Source organism: Condylura cristata, unplaced genomic scaffold (assembly GCF_000260355.1).
Source record: "Condylura cristata isolate star-nosed mole 26May11 unplaced genomic scaffold, ConCri1.0 scaffold00030, whole genome shotgun sequence".
NCBI classification, from domain to species: Eukaryota; Metazoa; Chordata; class Mammalia; order Eulipotyphla; family Talpidae; genus Condylura; species Condylura cristata.
Genome location: NW_004567131.1, coordinates 144,281 through 165,049, shown reverse-complemented (window position 1 = coordinate 165,049; position 20,769 = coordinate 144,281).

The following is a 20,769-nucleotide window of genomic DNA, read 5'->3' as shown; positions in this document are numbered from 1 at the left end:
GGAATGCAGTTAGAAATCACTATATAGATCTGGTGTCTGGGGCTCCAAAGCCTGTGTCTCTGTTCTCATATTGCAGAGTATTCAAAGTTCCTTGGCAGTTTGTCAGCCCATGCGTGTAACAGGGCACCTCCTAGTTCTGAGAAAAGGAAGTCTGTAATCCATACATTGATATGCAAGTGTTGTTTACCCAGGTGAGGTGCATTGTGAGATGCACCTGGGACAGTTTCTCATTCTGCAGGTCACCTTTATCCCAGTATCTCTATTTCACTGGCTAACCAAAGAAAGTTTAAAAAGAAACTTCTGTTGGTCTGCAAAAAAGTCTTTCACTGAGTTATGTTTTAACCAAAGTAACTATTATTCTGCTTGCATTTGTATGTGTGGGATCTCCTTAGGTGATTTGATTTGACGACAACAATGGCAACAAGAGTTTCATACCCGGCTAGTATCTGTTGTGGAAGAGCCTCAAGATGCTAAGGATATTCATAAGTATGAGAAGAATTTCAGAGGACAGATGACAGGCCAGGTGCTGGCACTACACTTCTTCTATGAAAGGGACTGATAACCATGCTGGGGTCCCATAACTTTGTTCTTCGTGGCACTTATTTCACTCCTGTGATTGCTTCTCATAAGCTCTTGAGGGTAGAGACTGAGCTTCAGCCAGGTCTTTTATACCTGGACCTAGCAGAGAATCTGACTTCTTAAGTGCATAATACATTTGGGGCACAAGTAGATATCAGCATATGTGGTCAGAAAAAGAGCAAAGTCCATCTCAGATAAAGCAGGACAGGAAGAAAGACTTTGGCCACCATTGAAACTCTATTCGGTAAGAACTTAAGTTAATGGAAGATGATTATTACCCTATGCGCCATCTGAATAGGCAGGAGTCCAGTATCTGCAGAGGAATTTACCACAATATGTAGGACATATTGTATGACCAATTTATAGTGGAAAAAGAAAGGCTGCAGACTCAGGAAGCTCAGGCAATGACTAACCAGGGTAACTAATTACAGGAGTCACACACACTGGCTTCAGGATAAAGTCCAGTCAGGTGTTTCTCACACTGGCCCCTCCATCAACAATACAATGGAGGACAACATTGGTGCTAGCCCAAGCCCCTCACTGACAACCACTTACTCCTGTTGCTGCCCTGGCTCTATTCTGGGCCACACAGCCAGGTCCCGTGCCATCTCAATGGCTAATGTATCTGTTGATGGGGCCATGGCTAAGAGCTATGACCAATGAGCAGACTACCCACTGGAGCACACAGAGAGAACACACAAAGCCCATCTCTCACTCCCACTGACATCCATCCACCACCACCCAACCCCCACCACCTACTCCTATAAGGAACAGTGGCTTATAAATGTATTGAGCCAAAAGGAAGACTGTGCCACAACCTCAGCTTTGTGGCTTCATCTCATGCCCTCCTTTAGGCATCCCAAGCAATGCTAGTACCTTTTTCAGTTAACCCCCCCCCGCCTCCCAGGAAAGAAGCACAGCTGCTAACGCCTTTAACCATTACCAGCAGAAAATACATCCTGGACAGCGTATTTGCCTTTACAAACAGCTATGACCACACCACAGGGCCCACATCACATGCCTGAGAGGAAGCACAGGTGTCATAGGCATGAGGAGTACTTGGTACCTCCCCTAGGGTTGTATTAGTCTATCAAATACTTGTCCCCATCAACAAACTGAGGTTCAGGGAGCTTCTCCAAGTAAATAAACAACAGAGGCAAATCAAATTCTGATCCTCTGTCCAGAAAAGGAAATGAAGAAGCAGTTAGTCACCTTAGAAAAGGGAAGAAGAGATTTGTAATATCTCTTGGGTTCTTATCAGATTTTTTTCTCTTTGACCATAATTAGATCTAAAGTCCAGAACTAAGGACTTTTGCTTACTTGAACTTCCCAAGAATAATAGGGGTTTCAATTCATCCCATTCATAGAGCATTGAGCATATACTATGCACCATATATTGTGCTGGAACATGGCTTCCCTCAGGATGTTTACAGTCTAATAAATGAGAGCAGCAGGAAAACAATAATAATGATAGAGGCAAAAGAGTACAATTGATTCTGTCTTAGGGAGGAAGTTGTTTTGGTAGGAAGCTGTGGTGAACTTGGATGTGGATTTTGCAGGAAGAATAGGAGTTTGTCAGAAAGATAAGAAATTGAGAGCTACCCCAATAACTAACAAGGCAATGTCATGACTAGTACACCTTTGCTGGATAATACAAGTTTCTTGGTATTTTTAGATCTCAGTGTGCTAGGAAATGAGGCCAGATACATAAATGAGATCCAGTTATGGAGTCAGCTCTACCCAGCTCTACACACCATATTAAGAATACAGTTGGGTCCCCCAACTTATCTGGAATCATGGAAACACAGAAGAGTGCATGGTTAGATCCCTACTTTCCATGGAGGGAGCTTTGAGGATCAAGAGATTGGAAGCAAGGAGACTAATAGGAAAGCTGTTCCCATAGTCCTGGCAAAAAAAGATGTGGGCCTAGACAGAGATAGCCGAGCTGTTGAGGGGAAGACTCACTCAGGAGACAGGCCAATTAGAAGGCAGATTCGTGATAGGTTGCAGAGCTGAGGTAGACTTAAGGATGACACTAGGTTTCTTGTCATGGGAATTTGGATGGAATATAGCACCCTCCAACTGACACAGGAAATTCGAAGATGAGCAGACTCATTGAGAAAGGTGGTGAGTTCGTGCCTTGCCACCTTGAGTTTGAGATAGCTGTAAGGCTGGGGATGTGCAGAGTAAGAAGAGAGGGCCTGATAAGTAATCCAAGCGAGAGAATTTTCAGTTACATGGTAGAGAAGTGGATAGGTAAGAAAGAAAAAACAGACTTCCATAATCCTAAGACTAATCCTAAGTTAATGCAGTGAAGAAAAAGAAGAGCCACGGTCCTGCAGAGTCACAAAATAGCCTTCTTTGGACTTGAGAGAGCCACATAAAGTGAAGAATGGGTGACTTGCAAGCACTGTGAGGCCAGGATGCTACAGACAGGCCGCCAGTGAACATGAGAGAACAAGAGAGATGCATAGGACAGAGGTAATTTGGTGGAAGCAAGTGTGTCACCTGGCACCAGGCAAAATCCTCTAGAGCTAACCTTATCCCTTCAAAGAATCCTGCCATGGTAGCCTATTTTCTGTGCCTCAAGAGTTTTCATGATCAAGAAAGAGTCTCTGGGCGAGACTTTGACTGTGGGCTCCAGAAGCGCAATAATTATCACATCTGCTTAACAGAGTAACTGAAGGGGAGAGGCTATTGAGGAGGGAGCTAATCAAGGGAATGACTCCCAGGGACAAGAAAGCAAGGATACAGCACCAGACTGGGAACTGAAAGGAATGATGTGTGTGGGCCCCAGAGTAGCCAATGCCTGGACCTCAGTGGGCAGAATCTCTGAGGACCTGAGTCTTCAGTCTGTCAAATAGAGCCTCCTCTTCCCACCTCCAGTATTTTCCTCCTTGAAGGGATTTTTGGGTTTTTTTTTTTCTTTCTTTTTGGTGGTGGCGGGTTGCATTTGGAATTCAAAGGAAGGGTCTGAAGACAGTCTGCTTCATCCTGAAAGTCAGCACTTGCCTGAACAGGTCATTTGCTGGAACATCTGAGGGAGAAGGGCAAAGAGCCACGGAACCACTTACCCTGTGGTCCCCAGGCGATGGCAGGACACCAGAGTGCCTCCCGCTCTGAATCAGAGGAAGAGCATTCTTCTACTATTACCAGCTCCTCTGCCACCACCAAAACAAGCCAGGCCTTCCTCTTTCCCACGTTCCTAGGTCGAGAAGCAGGTGTGGTCTATTACAGCAGGTTTATATCAACCAAAAACACATTCCTGGGCTCCTCAGTTCTATTGACACGTGCAGTTTCTGAGACTGAATTACACTTGACCTCGCGGTCAGTCCCTGTTTATTCATCTGCATGACCTATTCATCCATCAGATAATGACCAGGCCTGAGGACACACCGCCTCTTCTGCCCCAGGAGGGGTCTTCAGGGGCCCAGAAGCTCTCTGGGCTGGTGCCCCAGAACATCCATGCCCTTGCACTTTGCCTTTTTTGGTGCCCACCTCCACTTCAGCTACATTGTGGCATTCATTCATTCGCTCATTCATTTATTCAAGAGACAGAAATTATGTGTCTTGAGCACCAGGCTCTCTGCCAATTGTTGAGGACAAATAGAGAACCAAACTACGCTCAATGCCACCCCTCATAGCACTTTTATGTTCTAGTGAGAGGACACATTTGAAACAAGCAAACAAACAAAAAAACAGTTTCTGGCAGTGATAAGCGCAATGAAAACATCAAGACTGGCAAAAGAGGACCTCCCTATTGTCATAGAGGTTAAAGCCAGCTACTCCCAAGCTATTGCCAGCCACTGCAACATGAATTTGATCCCCAGCTGGCCAGGGAGGTGACCCACATGGAGCAGCATACCACTCCTGTCTCACCCACTGCTACCCTCAGCAGTGTATTTTAGTAGATCTGCCTGTTCTGATCCCTAGTCTATCTCTGGTGAATCTTCTCACCCCCCACATCTCTGTCCTATACCCTAGCTCTTGTATACATAAAGTAAAAAATAAACCTTTAACAAAAGATTGGCAGAGGAGCTAATATATGTCAGGAAGCCCTCTCTAAGGAAGGGATGCCTGAGCTGAGGCCTGAGTAAGGAGCTATGAGGACATTTCTTCTCCTGAGGAAGAAGAGAGCCCAATAGGAAGCCATGATGGGGACCCATGTTACCAGTTAAGACAGACACCTGAGAGACAGGTGCCTTCCTAGCTCATCAAATAAGAGCAACATACAGGTCTTTGTCCCCAGAATGACCCACAGACCTGGCCCCTACCCAGGAGGTCTTCCTTTGCTGAGGCTCAGTGCTTTGATGGACAACAATGTAGGGGGAAAGGTCTGGACTCTCTCAAATAAGGAAAGCAAAAAATGGCCTGCTACAGACATTCTGTGGGGGTGGAGTGGGGAATGGGATCAAAAACGGGGGGGTGGGAGGGGGGCAAATGCACGGGACTATGGGGACTATGGTGGTGGCACAGGGGTGATTTGGTGATGGGAAACCCGTGGGGATTACAATGGAGATGAAAAAAAAATGTGCAAAATGATGTAAAAATAAACTTTAAAAAAAAAGTGATTTATGTAAAAATATTTCATGGAAGATAAATTTGCAATTTTTCTGAAAAAAAAATGGCCTGCTACACTAGGAAGAGAGGTCATCTCTGTGTGGAAACTCTTGAAGCTTATAGTCAGCCCAAGTTCCTCAGTAACAGCAGAGGATCAGTATCCAGAAGACCTTAGCCAATCCCTGCTAACATCCGCTGTGAACAAACACTGCTCCCCTCATCTGTGGGTGTGACCCCCTTATAGCTTCAGGTTCATTTCCACAGAAAGGATAGTTCAGGTATGATCAGGGTCCACAGGGCACTGGGTGCTGGGCCTGGCTGCCCTGCACATCCTCCTTTCCAGAAGTCCTCCTGACAGCCACATGGAAAAGTGCCAGGCCACACCGCGGACTTGGCTTGAGAACCGTGCACCTCCTTTCTGAATGTCCCAGCTCTGCATGCTTCCTGAGGTGACGAATGACCTTGATTGGTGAAGTAATGGCTTTTGGTCTCAACCTTCTCATCCGTTGGTCATATTGCAACACAGCACTCTGTAGAGCAAAGCTAGTTCCCAGGAGCCAGCTCAAAGAATTTCAAACACCTCCCAGGTAGGGCTTACCAAACTCACAGTCACACAGTCAGTCCAGGTGCCTGAAATCACCTTGGCCCATTGCCATGAAAGGTGCAACAGTAGGGACGTGAGAAAGTGAGAAAGTAGAGGCCAGATGACCAGAGCTAATTCCCTCAACTGTGTGACTTCGGACAAATGACTTAACATCTGAGCTGCTGCTTCAGCACTGTGAATTGTCAATAATGAAGCTGAGTTGTGGGAAGAGTCAAATGTGAAAATGGCTGTGCAAGCACTTAGTGGGCTTTAACCCATCATACAACAGTAGTTTTGTCCAGTTGAAAAAAATTGATTACAATGGGCAAACTTCTGTGTCCTACCCAAAGAATTCTTGAGGTAGGAGAACTGATACAACAATGTATTTTACAATTATATAATGTGTAAGAGCAATGTATTTCATCACACACTGTTTTTAGCATATCGGTAAGTAACTTTCTGTGTTAAAGTTTTATGATAATGTGCCTGGAAATTTCCATAGGTATCTATAGTCTAATAGAGCTTTTGCCCCAAAATAATTCCTTGGAGACCCAGAATAGATGATGAAGCTGACCCTGCAGGGAGATGCAGCAGAAGGGTCCAGTGGGGTGGGGATGGGGGTGGGGGCCGTCAGGCTGCTTTCCCTGATGCAATTCTTTTTGGAGATTCTGATTTACACTATATGGGAAGAACAAATGCAAACTTTTTCAAAGCTACATGCCAAACCAATGGCCAAACAGACTCCCAGCCCTCTGCTTAAAGCACCCCTCTCTCCTCTTGGCTTTACTGCTCCCCTTTAAGTACCTCTTCTTAGAAGAAATTGCTAAACTTCTACCATTTAATTCTACCAACTAGACACAAGAGGCAAGACTTGGGCCATTCCTCGCCACAAAGCACAAAATAGGCCTACGGATGTGGAGGGGAACAGCAATGGACTAGATTGAAAGGGACTCTAAGGCTAGTTTTGCTGAAGGCCAGCCATCACATCATGTACACCAACCTTGTCTGGTCTCCTCTCCCACATTGTAGACTGACATTAACAGAGACCTCCTCCAGCTTAGGGAATAGGAGTCTGACACTTCTGGGAAAATATGGGGTTAGAATACTGGAAAGCTCCTGTGAATTTAAACCAGCTATAGTAGAACCCTGCCCCTTTTCTCCATTATCTGAGAAGTAGGGTCTAAAAAATAGGGACTTCCAAGGTGCACTTGCAGGCATCTAGAGATAACACCTCAACCTCTCCAAGTCTAAGACCACCATCTTCCTTTCCCTTCTCCACATGTTCTTCCTCCCCATCTTAATCAATACTTCCATATTCCAGCTCAGACTAAAGCCTACCATCTTCCTTAATCCTCCTTCCTTCATGGCCTATTTCTAGTTCATCAGAAAAACATGTTAATGCTATCTTCCCAAGATATTCTAAACTATCACTCCTAGCCTTGGCACCTGAAATCACACCTGGACCACAACCAGTGGCCATCCCATGGACATTCTAACATCATCTTTGCACCAGAGGGACAGTGTCCTTCCCCTTAACTTTTGAACAGGCCCTAATGCCCAACCAGAACTTTGGCATAACTTCCTCTCCCTCCACAATGCTTGTCCCAGCTCTGGGGTTAGTTCAAATATACACCTTCTCTGGTCTCCCATGCAGGCTTGTCTTCCTCTCCTCACCCCTCTATCCAGTCTCTGTCACATTATGCATTTTTATTTTCCTTGTAGCACATGGTGATCTCAGCAGTCCTTCCTGCATAGCTGTCTGTGTTGATTCAGTGTCCTGTGTACTCCACTGGCCTCTTTGACCACTATACCCCTCATACTGGAACCATCCCTTAGGCACAGGTGCCTACTTGTGGACCAGTTAAGAATTCACTAACTCCATGCAAACTGAGTCTGGTTAAGTACACTGACACCACCAAAGGATTGTGTCAGCTCCTCTGACCACAGAGAGATGACCAAGCCCCTGGTGTAGCTTCTGACACCCCTCAATGCTGAGGGAGAACACTCAACCTCCTCTGTCTCAAAGCTCCTTTTCAGCAGAGCGACCTCTCTCTCCCCAGGGGATGGTGACAGGGCACGAGCTAACCTAAGAGCCAGGTAGAGATTCCAGCCCTCCTCGCCCCAGAGCCTGGGGCAGGAGAACACCCTTCTCCCTTTCTTGGCCTCACCACCCAGCCAGGCAAGCTTTTCAGTTTCCCCATCTGTAAGACTGGGACAAAGAATGCTTTGTACCACACCTACTTCTCACGGGTGTTATGAAACAATTGTTTGCTTGGAAAACACTTTGAGCAACTTGGGTAAAGGTGCCTGTGGCTCAGATGACGCCTGCTGCATTTGATCCAGGCCAGGGAGGGCTGTGCCAACTAGTCATCCGGTCACCGCCTTGTTCGCCTGAGGGACAGGAGGCGGGACGTACACAGTCTCTCCCATGTCACCAAACCTGTGTCACCAAGCCTGTTGGCTACGGTGTGGTCCCAGAATATGCCCATGAGGTGTATGTGCATTCCTAGGACTGCCTGACCCACTGATTTCAGCAGAGTATGAGCTTTCCATGGGCCTGGAGAGTGGCCACCGAACACCCAGCCTACCCTTTTATCAGGAAGGAGAACTGAGGGTTACCTGGGGATAACCTGTCTAAGCACATGCCACGTGGGGCAGGGCTGTGCACTTGGTGCCAGCCTTGCAAGCTGGCAGCTGGGAACAAAGGAACGCTGTCTTGGCTTTTAGCCTGGGGAGGGCAGATCTTAACCTGCAGGCTCTCAGGTGCCCCTCACGAGCTGCAGTGCCAGCCACCACCATGTTACCATGACAACACACTTGGCAACCATTGCTCTGCCCCCAGGAGGGGCCGGCACGACCACTACTCTGGGGCTTCTCAGAGCAGCTTGAGGCTGAAAATAGAGAAAAGCCAAGGAATAAGCAGAGTGAGGAGTACCAGGGCTGTCTGCCATTTGGCCACAGTCAAGTTGTGGCGTCTGATGCACCCTGGCCTCAGAGGCCTCTCTCTCCCTGCAGCATCCACCCAAAGGCTGCTGCCTCTCTAAAGCATGTGGCAAGGCATTTAGCAGACAGTGAACAACAGACAGCATGTACGTTTAATTATAACTCTCCCGGATAGGAAGGGCTGGCTATATACAGTATGTCTGCCTGTTACTAATTATATTTATTTTCAAACGAAGGGAGGGGGGACGATTCTGAAGATGAGTCAGAAAAAAATTCTTCATTGTTATGAAAGCAGAGGAGCATCTCCCGAGGGTGTCTGTAATGCTTCGCTGTCATCGCCTGACAATGGAAAACCTGAGCACTGAGCCAGCCAGCCAGTAAACACCTCCTGGTGGCTGTCCTGGCCCAGAGTCCCTTCAAGTCAGTGCCTGAACAGCAGGCCAAAGCACAATCAATATGAAAGGTTTCTCTCTCCTGGACTGAGCAGAGCTTTAGAGGCTGGCTGAGCATCCTAGTCCTGCAAAGACAGGGCCATTCAGCATCTGCAGTCACCTTAATTGGGAGGCAGCATTCCAGTTGAAACACAGCAAAGGTTTTTTCCCTCATCAAAGGAAAAGCATTTTGACCAGATGGCTGAAATAAAAAGTCTTCTTCATCAGCCCCCATACAGTCAAAGGTGTTATTAATAACAACACCGCGGATGCCACAAATCAAACGAGAACACCTAGAAACCCAAAATAGTCACCCACATGCGCAGCAGACATCGTCTGCACGTTGGAGGAGGTTAGATAACTGTGCTGTCCAATTTCAGCCGAATGTGGGCCTCACATACCTGTAATCAGACCCATGTCTGTGTGTTTGATGGCTGTCAGGGTTAGGTGCACACGGTGGCTACAGGAATCTGTCTTGGGGACCCACCAGCCCACCAGCACCACCAGTATGGCCAGCCTGCCAAATCCCCATGTGCACACCTATGAGGTATAGAACAGAGAATACTGAGGGGGACCCCTATGCCCCAGACACCATTCAGAGTCGTCATGCTCACAACGGGTTTTCCAGCCGTTGTTTTGTTTGATTTCTTCCAGGAAGGCTGCCCTGTTTTGGAAAAGGAGGGGGAGGAGGGAAAAAGTGAGTTCACTTCCTGAGTCTTTGAAATTTTTCTCCTTCAATGAGTTTTGAGAAGCTGTGGCCAGGGGCCTAAGCAGACTCAGGTATGCTGCACACGTGCGGGAAACATGCCCTCCACATGCTCGTCCCAGCCCATCCACAGGACAACTGGATTTAGCAACGAGAGCATGGAAGGTTCTGGAAGAGAACCTCCCAAAGACATGTTCCTAAGGAGGGCTTAGGATATGTTTTTGTGATAGGCTTCCCTGTTTGTTAAGGCAAGGTGGAATAATTAAATAAGCTTAACTGAAAGAGAAGGCAGGATGAAAATGGATGTAACAATTGATGATTAGAGACACCAGAGGGAGTTATGGGTGCAGCCAGCACTTGTCGAAGTGCTTTTTCACATACACTGTCACCCACTACTACTCTTGCCACCCACAAAGCAAACCACAGTGTGCCCATTTCACAGATGAGGCTCTGAGAGGTTAAGGGAAAACCCAACTGACTAGGCCATCTTTGCTGTGTTATCCTCTTAGCAACCTGTCCCCTCTTCCACCGCATTAGTCATCACCATATACCAAAGCTATCAGTGGGTGAGTTGGCCTGTCCGTCTGTTCATTTCCCCCAGACAAGGATGAAAACTTCAGGAAGGTAGCAACTCTCCTTGCTCATAGATGGAGTCAGTGGCTGGCACAGAGGCCTGAGTGCAGTGACTTTGGAGTGTGCAGTTGTTAGAAGAATAAAGGAAGGAGCCAAAGGCTCAGCCCTGAAGGAAGAAAGAAGACTGAGAGGAGATGCCTGGCAATCTCGAGAACTTCAGCTCGAGAGGCCAGAGACACAAGCCCACCAAACTGTGAAGACACCTGAAGGGCTTGACTAGCATCAGAGCCACAGCCTCTGCAGTCCCCACAACATACTGTAGTGTCCCCTAGGCAGCAGATGGGTCAGGGCTCCCCTTTGACACCAGGGTACTTGGGACCAGGAGAGCAAGGCTTTATACTGAAAGTAGCATTGCCAGTCAATTTGAAGCAGATCTGTCTGACCTGCCCATAAATTCACTGGTGGACCACAGACTAAGGCAGTGATGTAATTTTCAGAGCAATGTTCCCGGTCCCACGGTTGCCTCAGGCAAGAGTACACCCTAACTCCAGGTTAACTGCCTGGCTGCTGAGTCTCCCTTCTCCCGACATTTTCTGGCTTTCCTCCAAGACTCCAATGTGCCTTCAGTCAACAGTGAACCTGAGGAAAATTGAACTGGAAAAATCAAAATAATGGAAAAGAAAAAAGGAACAGAAGAACACTGAGGAGAACCAAAAAGGAGGTGGGAGCTGCTCTGCTACCACTCTGCCCCAGGCAGACCAACACTGCAGCCCCTGAGGCCTCAAGGGCAGAGTCAAGCAAGGCTGTGCGCCCTTCAGGGTCTGAAGCTCCTCCAAGATGAGAGGAAATTGGGTGGGTACCACCCACAGCTAATTCCTCTCCTTTGACCACTTAATTTCTGATTCTAGGAGAAAGGAAAGTGGGAACTCCAAATGACTCTGAGACCACATTCTAATCCTGGGCCGCATAAAGTAAATGTTGAATTTTTGAACATCACATCTTCTCTCCTCTGATAGGTGGCTCTTGGGTACTGAAGCCTAAGTGACAGCTCCGGGGTTCACGGGGGCCAAGACGGCCACATAGGCAAAGCATAACACACAGCCGAGCAAACCAGGAACTGCTGGACTCGACTTGGGAGAGAGCCTCCCCCGTTCTCTCCAAAGGCCATTTGGGTGCAGCATATCATATGACTTGTTCTTAGAGTTACATTTTAACTGACAAAGTTTAACAACAACTATGACTTGTGGCCTTCTAAAATTGGCAGCAGAAAAATGAACTGAGGAAATAATGGAAAAAACCACAAGTGTATTATGCACAATTTCTGCTGTGTTCTTTTTCCTTTCCAAGCATGTGTGTGTGTGTCTGTGTGTATGTGTGCGTGTGTATGTGTGTGTTTTCCAATAGTAGGAAAGATTTTCCAGATACACTGTCTTGGCGTTCCCAAGCACATATTTATGCCAAGTTTATAAAAAGCAGCTGCAGACAGGGTTGAGTGAAAGGATCACTCTGTAGTCTGGTTTCCAGAAGGTGTGTCGGTCCTTATCTGCACCAGAACATGGACCTACCTTCAAAAGTTCTCCAACTTCTGCATCCTGCATCTGAAAGGGGGACAAGAGAGACTAAGAGAGATGTTCTTCTCTGGCTCTTCTGAGCTATCACACTCACCTGTGCTTTGCAAGGTGCTTTGCTGACAAGTGCTGTTACCATTTCAGTCATCCAATATGGATACAAAAAGTGTTCTGAGATTCACTCCACAAATATCTGCATGGCTCAGAGAGGCAGAACAAGTTAAACACAATGTCACCAGTTTTCTGAATGGTTGAGAGCAAATGGCAGAGCCCTCTGTGGGTCAGCCTGTGTGGACTGTCCAGTCATATCCTCACTCTGGAGTCAGCAGACTCCCTTAACATTGGCCTAAGACTCTCCAATCCACCGTTCCATGGTCTCCCCCACTTCTGCCCCGTGAGAAGCTCCAGTCTGCACTTACATGTCATCTTCCCACCCTCCCGCACCCTAGGACATTCTGAGTGGCTTCTCTCCTGTACTCAAATCCAGACTCTCACTGGCCTGGGGTGGGGACTCCACTTACCTCCCTCCCCACCACTGGCTTAATGAAGACAATAATAACCTGCTTTGTAGCTCTCCTGGCGATGACTAATTGGTTAATCTTGGGAAGGCCCTTTGAAGATGAAAAGCCATGCATTACTCATGGGTTAAAGGCAGGCACCTGCCCCAGTTGGGGCCTGAGTCAGCGGGGATGACCTCCCACCTGCAAACTGGCTGGGAGACCCAGCCAGGGTCCACACAAGGCCAGGTTTGGCCAAAAGGAGGAGGTAGAGAGCATGCCTAGCACCACAAGAAGAAATCAAGAGGCCTGAGCAGCCTGTGCAATGGGGCCACTCTCAGTTTGGGGACGGTGTCTCCTGGGCATTTGCCTGGCTTAACAAGCCTTCAAATAACTGCCAAGAGGGCAATGCATGTCAGGAATATCTGTCAAGACAGTATTTCCTGGCAACTGTTTGGGGAAAATGCATTCCTGACAGCTAATTCTCCCTTCTTTCTGAGGGAAGAAGCTTGTGGAAGATGGGCTGGGGACAATGCATAGCTCCGTGGGACCTGAGGCCCAGGGTGCAAGGACAGACAGCTGTGCCTTTTCCCTCTCTAGTTCCTGGGTCCCCCCACACATACACACATCTCCCAAGAAGAGGAAGTGTCAGCAAGAACTGGGAACCAGAGGCCAAAACAAGTGGACGGAAGCAAGGGTCGCTTCTGACCACACCCCCACCCACACTTGACCCGGCTGAGGGGGTTTTGACATAGTGGCAGCTGGGTAGCCAAGAACAGAAAGCCTTTAAGCCATGCAACCTAATGCCAAGATTCCGCCCAAGAGAAAGCCTGTTTCCTGCGCTCTCTGCACATTCCTTCCATTCCTCCAGCACCTTCTCCCAGTGACCCCTCTCCCCACTGCTTTCTGCTCTCTCCCCACTGCTATTTTTTACCTTCTTCTAGAAAATAAGTCATGCGACCAGAGAATTTCAGGCACTTCTGCTTTTTTTTTTAGTTCTCTGGCTCCTTACAAGTTTGTCATTGCCCCTTCTCCTCCTACAGATTGCCTGGAACCCCAAATCCACCCCCAACACACAGAATGGTACCGATCTGAAGACAGAGGACTGGGAATGTGCAGGAAGGAAAGAGGATAGAGAGGTTACTAAATCTTTGATCACAGCCAAGGGAAGGATTGTAGGGTTGGGGGAAGCGCAACAACAGAAACAGACTATGAAATGATTTTGTTCTGTTCTGCATGCAAGGAGGAGGGTAGAAATGACAGTTTGAAGAGGATTTGTCTTCAAACATGAAGTAGGGATTGGAGGGGACTGTTTCTGGGGAAACAGTATTGTTTTTCCAGTTCTAACAGTGCCATCCAGTGGCACTGTGAGCAGGTGCAGGGCAGAGCCTCCAGAAATCTTGATCGGACCCCCCTCAGAGGGTAGCACCAGGGCTTTGCAAAGAGAACTCTGCTAGTGGACAGTGGCCAGCCCATTGCCTCTCAGTGACCTACAAACCATCTTGCCTAGGGTTTGCAAGAAGTTGGGGAAGCTCTTCCCCCATGGGTACAGAGAGCACATTTTCAGTATCCCAACAAGGTATTGTATTTCTTTTTGCCTTTCTGTCCATGCACACAGACATCATGGGCAAATGCCATCACCCTATGTGTGACACTGAATTACACGTTAACCTGAAACAAGGAGCAAAGTAAATCTGCTGGTGCCCTTAGACCCTTGTCTACCTTCAAAGGAGAGTGGAGGATAAAGGGTGCTGAGCCAGACAGGGTCTGGGGAGCTCATACCTGTGCCAGGGACACAAGTCTGCTAACATTTTTCTTATTTTAGTTGCATTCCTTTTGTTTATTTACTTTTTAATTCTGAAAGTCAAAATTAACTCACCTTAGGAATATGAAAGTGGTTTTCTTTCAAATGAGAGGAATTTAAAAGACATTCCCAGTTTTTAGGTCACTGGAAAGAAGTGAGAACATTCCTCCAGGATTCTGGGCCCTAAGATGCACTGTATCTCTGAGGAGGTGCCCTTAATCTTTGTCCCCATCTTTGTCCAAAAGAGGGACAGAACTAGAGAATGATTTTGACACTTTACCCTGCAGGCCCCAGGGGATTGGCCCCAGGACCAGTCTGGTTGGACTTTGATGCCACTCCCTTAAGAGAACAAGTCCACTTCATCCTTCTTCCATGTTTAGGTATGGTCTTGGTTGAACAAACAGTCCCATGATGCCATAGCCACTTTTGTCATCCTCCCATGAGTGGCACAGGATAGCTATAATTCAGCCCATGATTCTCAGAACTGTCCACCATGCTAGCTGGGTTGAGACACCCCACATTGTGTTCAGGCTTCATGACCTCAGAGGTGGACTACTATGATTGCAAAAGAGATGGACACCTGCTCACTTGAGCCAATCCAATTCTCCCTCCCCAGAATTTGAAATTAGAATAGATTGAATCAAATTCAGTCTTTGATGTTGCTGAGTGTCATCCCTGGGGGCAGCCATCTTGGATTACACGGAGGCATCCAAATTTCTATCCCCAACATGGGTCCCATGCTCTTCTACAATAAATTTCCCCTGTTAAAACACTTAAAATTTCTTGACAGTTTATCTAACAGCTTCTTACCAACTCTAAGAAATAGTAAGGTCACCCCAACCCAATCTAATTCTCCTTATCTCATGAGGGCAACATACAATTTTTGAAAATAGAGGTTAGATTCTAAATAGATTTTGTAGTTTTGTGAATTAAAATGTTTAATTCAGTAGACATGTAATGACTCAGCAAAGATTTACATTTGTATTATCTCTATTATTGATATATTCAGAAGTTGTTTATCAATCAACCATATTACCCTGTTGGCTTTCTTTAATTTCAAAAACATTTTGTTTTTCACATCTACTTGGACTATAACTATCAATAACATTATTCTTTAAATTTATTTATTTTGTATCTGTAAAATAATAGTTTGTTCATACAATTCCTTAGATGCTCTCAGATTTACCAACGAAACCGATGGTAAAAATCCTTTTAGTGTACAGTTTGGAGAAATCACCATTTTAAATGTGTATTTCCTAACCTGAGTTTTTGTCCACAACAGATCAAAACACATATTCTCAGTTAGAGAAAAGGATTTCCAGGTACTTGAGTCAAATTCTGGGTCGCAACCCAATACTTGGCCCTGAAATCACTTATGTATCAGAAGCAGCATTTTAGAATTTTTTTTTAGTTAGAATTTGTTGCAAGCAGGAAAGTTCATTGTTATTATGTAAAACCCAATTTCAGTTTCATAAATGCATGTGCAGGGTAAAGATGGCAAATGCATTCTCACCAAATGCATTTGGATCTCAATCAAAGCCAGTTCACACCTCCCTCAGCTTCTCCTCACTCCTAAGCCCCACCCAAGACATACATGTGTACCCAAATCAAGGGCGGGGGGTGGTCACCTTCACATCATCCCATTTGACTGTGATACTAGTCGGACCCCAGCAACTTCCGTGACTGCCCCAATCACATTTTCCTTCTTCAGAGGCTTCTTCTGCATTGGCCAGGCCAGACACATTTGTTTTTCTTTTGGATTTGGTTGGATAGGGGTGGTGTTATAGCAAATAGCTGTTGGAATTAGCAGAGTCCAATAAGCAGGGCTTAAAACTCTTGGTCAGTTTTGCAGGTGCTGGTTCCTAGACAATGATAAGGCTGTCCAGTAGCATTATTCTCACAGCTACACATGCTTACAAAGGGTTCTTGTCCATTGCTGCTTTCCACCTCAGGCAGGGCTTGGCTATGTCTGACCACTGGGGCCAGATCCATGAAATAGCAGGGAATACAGCAGAAAAGTGATGTTTTACCTTTATGACACAAAATGACCACTGTCTTTCTTTGTATTTTCCTGTTGTGACTGAAGCACAATTATCTTTGGCATAGCACAGAGCAGATGCTTGCTACATACAAAGCAGCACAGAGAGCTGGCCTCATCCAGCAGTGCATTAAAAGGAAAACCAGTCTGACCTGGTGGATAAAATCTACCTTTTAACAAAACCCTCAGATATTCAAGCCTCTGTTCAAATTTGAGGAGCTCTTATTCAGAAGGGCAGATCCACCATTGCCAGGCTGCAGTAGGGTGAGGTCTGGTCTGCAGTGAAACTGTCAGTGTCCATCCTTAGCAAGCACCATCTTCCACTCTTCTTTTTTGACATTAAAAAGCTCCCTACTTTTTTGGCATTAAAATGTGCTTTGGAGCCCTCCCTGGTGGTGTAAAGGTTTAGGGAGCAGCACTGCAAGCTAACCGCAGCTCGTAGCTGCTTCATTGATAGTTCCATCCCTGGCAAGGAGGTGATCCACATGATGCAGCAGACCTCTCCTGTCTCACCTGCTGCTCTCCTCAGCAGTAGACTTCATTGGTCTGTCTGTTCTGCTCCCCACTCTGTCTCTGGTGAGGACTCTTACAGCCCCTGTGCCTTTGGCCTGTACCTCAGCTCTGTATGCATAAATAAATAAATCTTTTCTCATATCATTTTTTTCTTTTTCATTTATTTCATTCATTTCCTTGTTTGTATTCTTCAATTCCTTGATGGCTTGCCTCATCATTTTTTTCCTTTTCATCTTTAGTTTGTTTATTATGATGATTCTGAATTCTCTATCTGACAGGCCAAGTAGTTCTTCTATTTCTTTGGTGATTTCTGGTGACTGATCTTTTTGTGGTGATTTTTTCCCTTGTGGACTTGTTTGAGTTTTTGTTTATCTTCTTTTCCCTGTCATGTATTTTCTATTTGTTGAGACATGGTGTTGCTATTATTGACCGGCATTCCTTCTGGGTGTTCTTTCTAGGATGGCTTCCAGACACTTCAGTTATGGAGGGTATTCTGAGCCTTGTTTTGTTTCACTATCTCCAATATTTCCAGCCCCCAGTGTGTGGTATTGTGTCTGCCAGTGACAGTCAGGGGTCTCTTGTGGTGTTCAGCTTCTTCCAGTAACACATTGAGTCCTCGTCTCTGGAAGGTGCCTGTTGATCTTTATAGCCTTCCGGGTTCCCTTTATGCTTGGATGTGACCATGTGGGGTGGAGCGCGTTAGAAGTGTTGTAGGTCTCCCTGAAGCTGGTCCTGTAGTTGAGCCAGTCACTGGTGTTTTTACTTTCTGAGCACTGTGAGCCTTGCAAGGCAGTGCCTTGCTGGCTCACAGGTCTTTAGGCCACTGCTGTCTAGTAACACCTTGAGTCCTAGCTTCTGTTGTAGGGGCGGAGGATGCAGGGGTGCAGGGAGCACCAGAAGGGCTGCAAACCTCCCAGATGTGCAGGCTGCCAATTCTCTCTCAGCACCTCCAGGGCTCTTTGTACCCACTCCAAGCAGTCTCTCCCTGAGCAGTTTTTCCCCACTTCTTGGGGTCCACTCACAGAGCTGAGTTGTCTCTCTTTAACTCCAGGGTTTTACCCAGGTTTTATGGGTAGATGCAGTAAGCAGGTAGACCAGCAGCAAATCTCCCACCTGAAGCACTTCCTAGGGCCTATCTATGCTAGGATGTGCCTGTGGAGGGTTGGGGGGGGGGGTGCGAGTGTCAAAATTGTTGCAGTTTTCCAGGTTGTGCTTGTGGTTGAGTCAGTCTAACTGATTTGTTTCAGGCCACAGCAGGAAATGCAGGAAGCACTAGAAGGGCTGTAATCCTCCCAGATGTGCAGGCTGCCAGTCCTCCCTCAGCGCCTCCAGGGCTCTTTGTGCCCACTCCGAACAGTGTCTCCCTGATGTGCCCGTGGAGGGTTGGGGGAGTGTTAAAACTGTTGTAGCTTCCCAGGGTTGGGCCTGTTTTTGATTCAGTCTGTTTTTTTTTTTTTTTCCTTTTTATCTCCAGGGCTTTGTGAACTTGCTGACCCCACCTTAGTGCTAATGGCAGGAACAAGCTTCTTGGGGACAAGGGCAGGGAGCTCAGTAAGGGTTGCAAGCCTTGCAAGTGCCCCAGTTGCCAGTTCCTCCTCCCCACCTCCCAGGCTCTATATGCCCACTTCAAGCAGTCTTTCCCTGCAGCTTGGGTTCCACTCACTGAGTGGAGTTGTCTCTATCTCCAGGGCTTTAGCAGAACTAAATGAGCAGCAAGCCTCCTGTCTGAGGCACTTCCTAGCCCCTGGGCACTCCCAGATCAGAGCTCCCCTATCAGAGCTAATCACCAATTCTCCCTCGATTATCTTCCTTCTAGTGAGTCCAGGGTGTTCTCATTTGGGTTGAAACTCATAGTATGTAAGTCTACAGTCCTGTGTGAGCTTGGACATAGTGTTTTCGGCATCTCACTCTGCTGTCATCTTGCTAGATCTCTAAATAAATCTTTAAATTAAAATAAAATAAAAGGTGCTTTGTTTTAGGAATGACTGTGAATGTGGTTGTACCTCTGTCTTGTTTCATGTCCTTAATAGACCAAAAACAAAAAAAAAAAACCCATAGGTACTATGCCCATCATGTTATCATTTTTCTGTTCCAGGAACTTAAAAGTCTGGGAATGGCTAATAAAAACAAAGCCTTTGTGTGTCTTGCTGATTTTCTTGCCATCTGTAGCTGATTGAAAAGTGTGTTCCACATTAAGATTTAGGGTACAGCAGTGTTTGTGCAATCATCTATGGCTTGGGGAAAGCCAAAGGGTGCCTGCTTTGCCATGGAGCATTGCAAGGCACTACCTCCCTGGGAGAACTGAGACAGATTGGTAGTGGGTGGCACCAACATGGTATTCCAGGTCCCCACAGAGCCAGCACTGGGCCAGGTTTGCCCACCCAGTCTTGCACGTGTTTACCCATTGCTACGGGCACATCCAAGACTAGCAGATTGTGGCTAGAGGATTGCAGACTTCCCAAAATAGCACCTTTGAGCAAAGCAAATTGGTCGTGAAATCTGAGGCCTGCTTAAAACTGTAAGAAGACAGACTTCACAGCTGGAGACCCAAACATCTATAAGTTTAGCTCCTCTCACATCCCCTGAAAAATTGAGGGCATGTTATGAGCAGGAACCAAGCAGAAAGTGACAGAATTGTGCATGGACTAACTAATTTTCCTGCGTAAATAGGATGCCTGGAGTGACGCTGTGATGCTCAGGAAGAACAAATGAAAGCCTGAATGAAAAGCCGGGAAGCAAGCAGGACCCAGATGTGGCCCTGCAGAGGGAGGGATGGAAACAGCCACAGTCCTCACCCCACAGGCATCTCCCCTGCAGAGGCATCAGGCCTTCTGTGTTATGGCCTAGGCCAGCGCAGGCAGCCCCTTAGTTCTTCATGGCCTGGGATTCTCAGCATTCCTAAGCCCAGCAAATAACAAAGACAATGTTTGTGGCATTTTGGAACAAGCTTGGAAAGTTCTAAATGTCAAAATGAATGATGTGGAAAGACTGGTGGGAGAAGAAAAGAGGCAGAAGCTGAGCTGGGAAAATGGAAAGGCATGGGGGTGTCAGGGGGACCACTGGTTAACATGTCTGTGGGGCTCAAAAGTCTTTTAATAAAAGGGATACTCAGAAACAGAATAACATCTTGAGCTGTCATGAGAACCAGTGATGTGGCAAAAATGTGAAGATTAATGTGGTCCCAGTGGGTAAAGCTAGGGCACATGTGATTGATTTTATCGAGGTTCTAGTGTCTGAGGAGGAAGCATCTGATTTGCACAGGGATGTTACACTGCAAGGAAGGCTGTTTACCCCAAGCTGACCATACCCAGCTCCTCTCTGAACACACAGGCAGCCCTGGCTTGCTAAGAGGTGGCCCAGGGACCAGGAAGCTAGATTCCCATGCTGCCAGCCAGATTTGTCCTTCATGTTCTACCATCCACACTGACTCATCGAGAGGACTTTCTGACCCCCAAAAGCCCTTGATTACTTGGATGATGATGTGTTGGGTGAGTAGAAGCAGGAACCCAGGCTGTCCTCCCCCTGCTCAACCACAGAGGGCTGGAGGAGAATGGCCACCATGACCATGGTTCTCAGCTGTGATTGACAGGCCTCCACCAGATAAAGAAGACAGCTCCCTTGGACAAGAGTCTTTGAGTGTTAGAAGTAAGAATCCTAAAAAATAACCTATGGAAACCTGCCCTTGTGTTTCCACAGTGTGTTCCAACTTCCAGAGTACTTTCACAGACATCATTTACATCAGAACAATCTTGTTCATAAATAGTATAAAAAAGAAAAACAAGGATGGAGCAAGCCCGAGTCTGAGCAAGAATCAATCAGGAGGTTGTTGAGGATCAGGTTTTAGGCACCTTCATGCAACCTCCCTGCCTGGCCAGACTCCAAGAATGAAGCCACTCTGGGGAGCCAAGAGCCAGCTGGACTGCGATTCAACCAATCACTGCTTGAGAAATTTTCCACCAGTCAGAATCTAACTG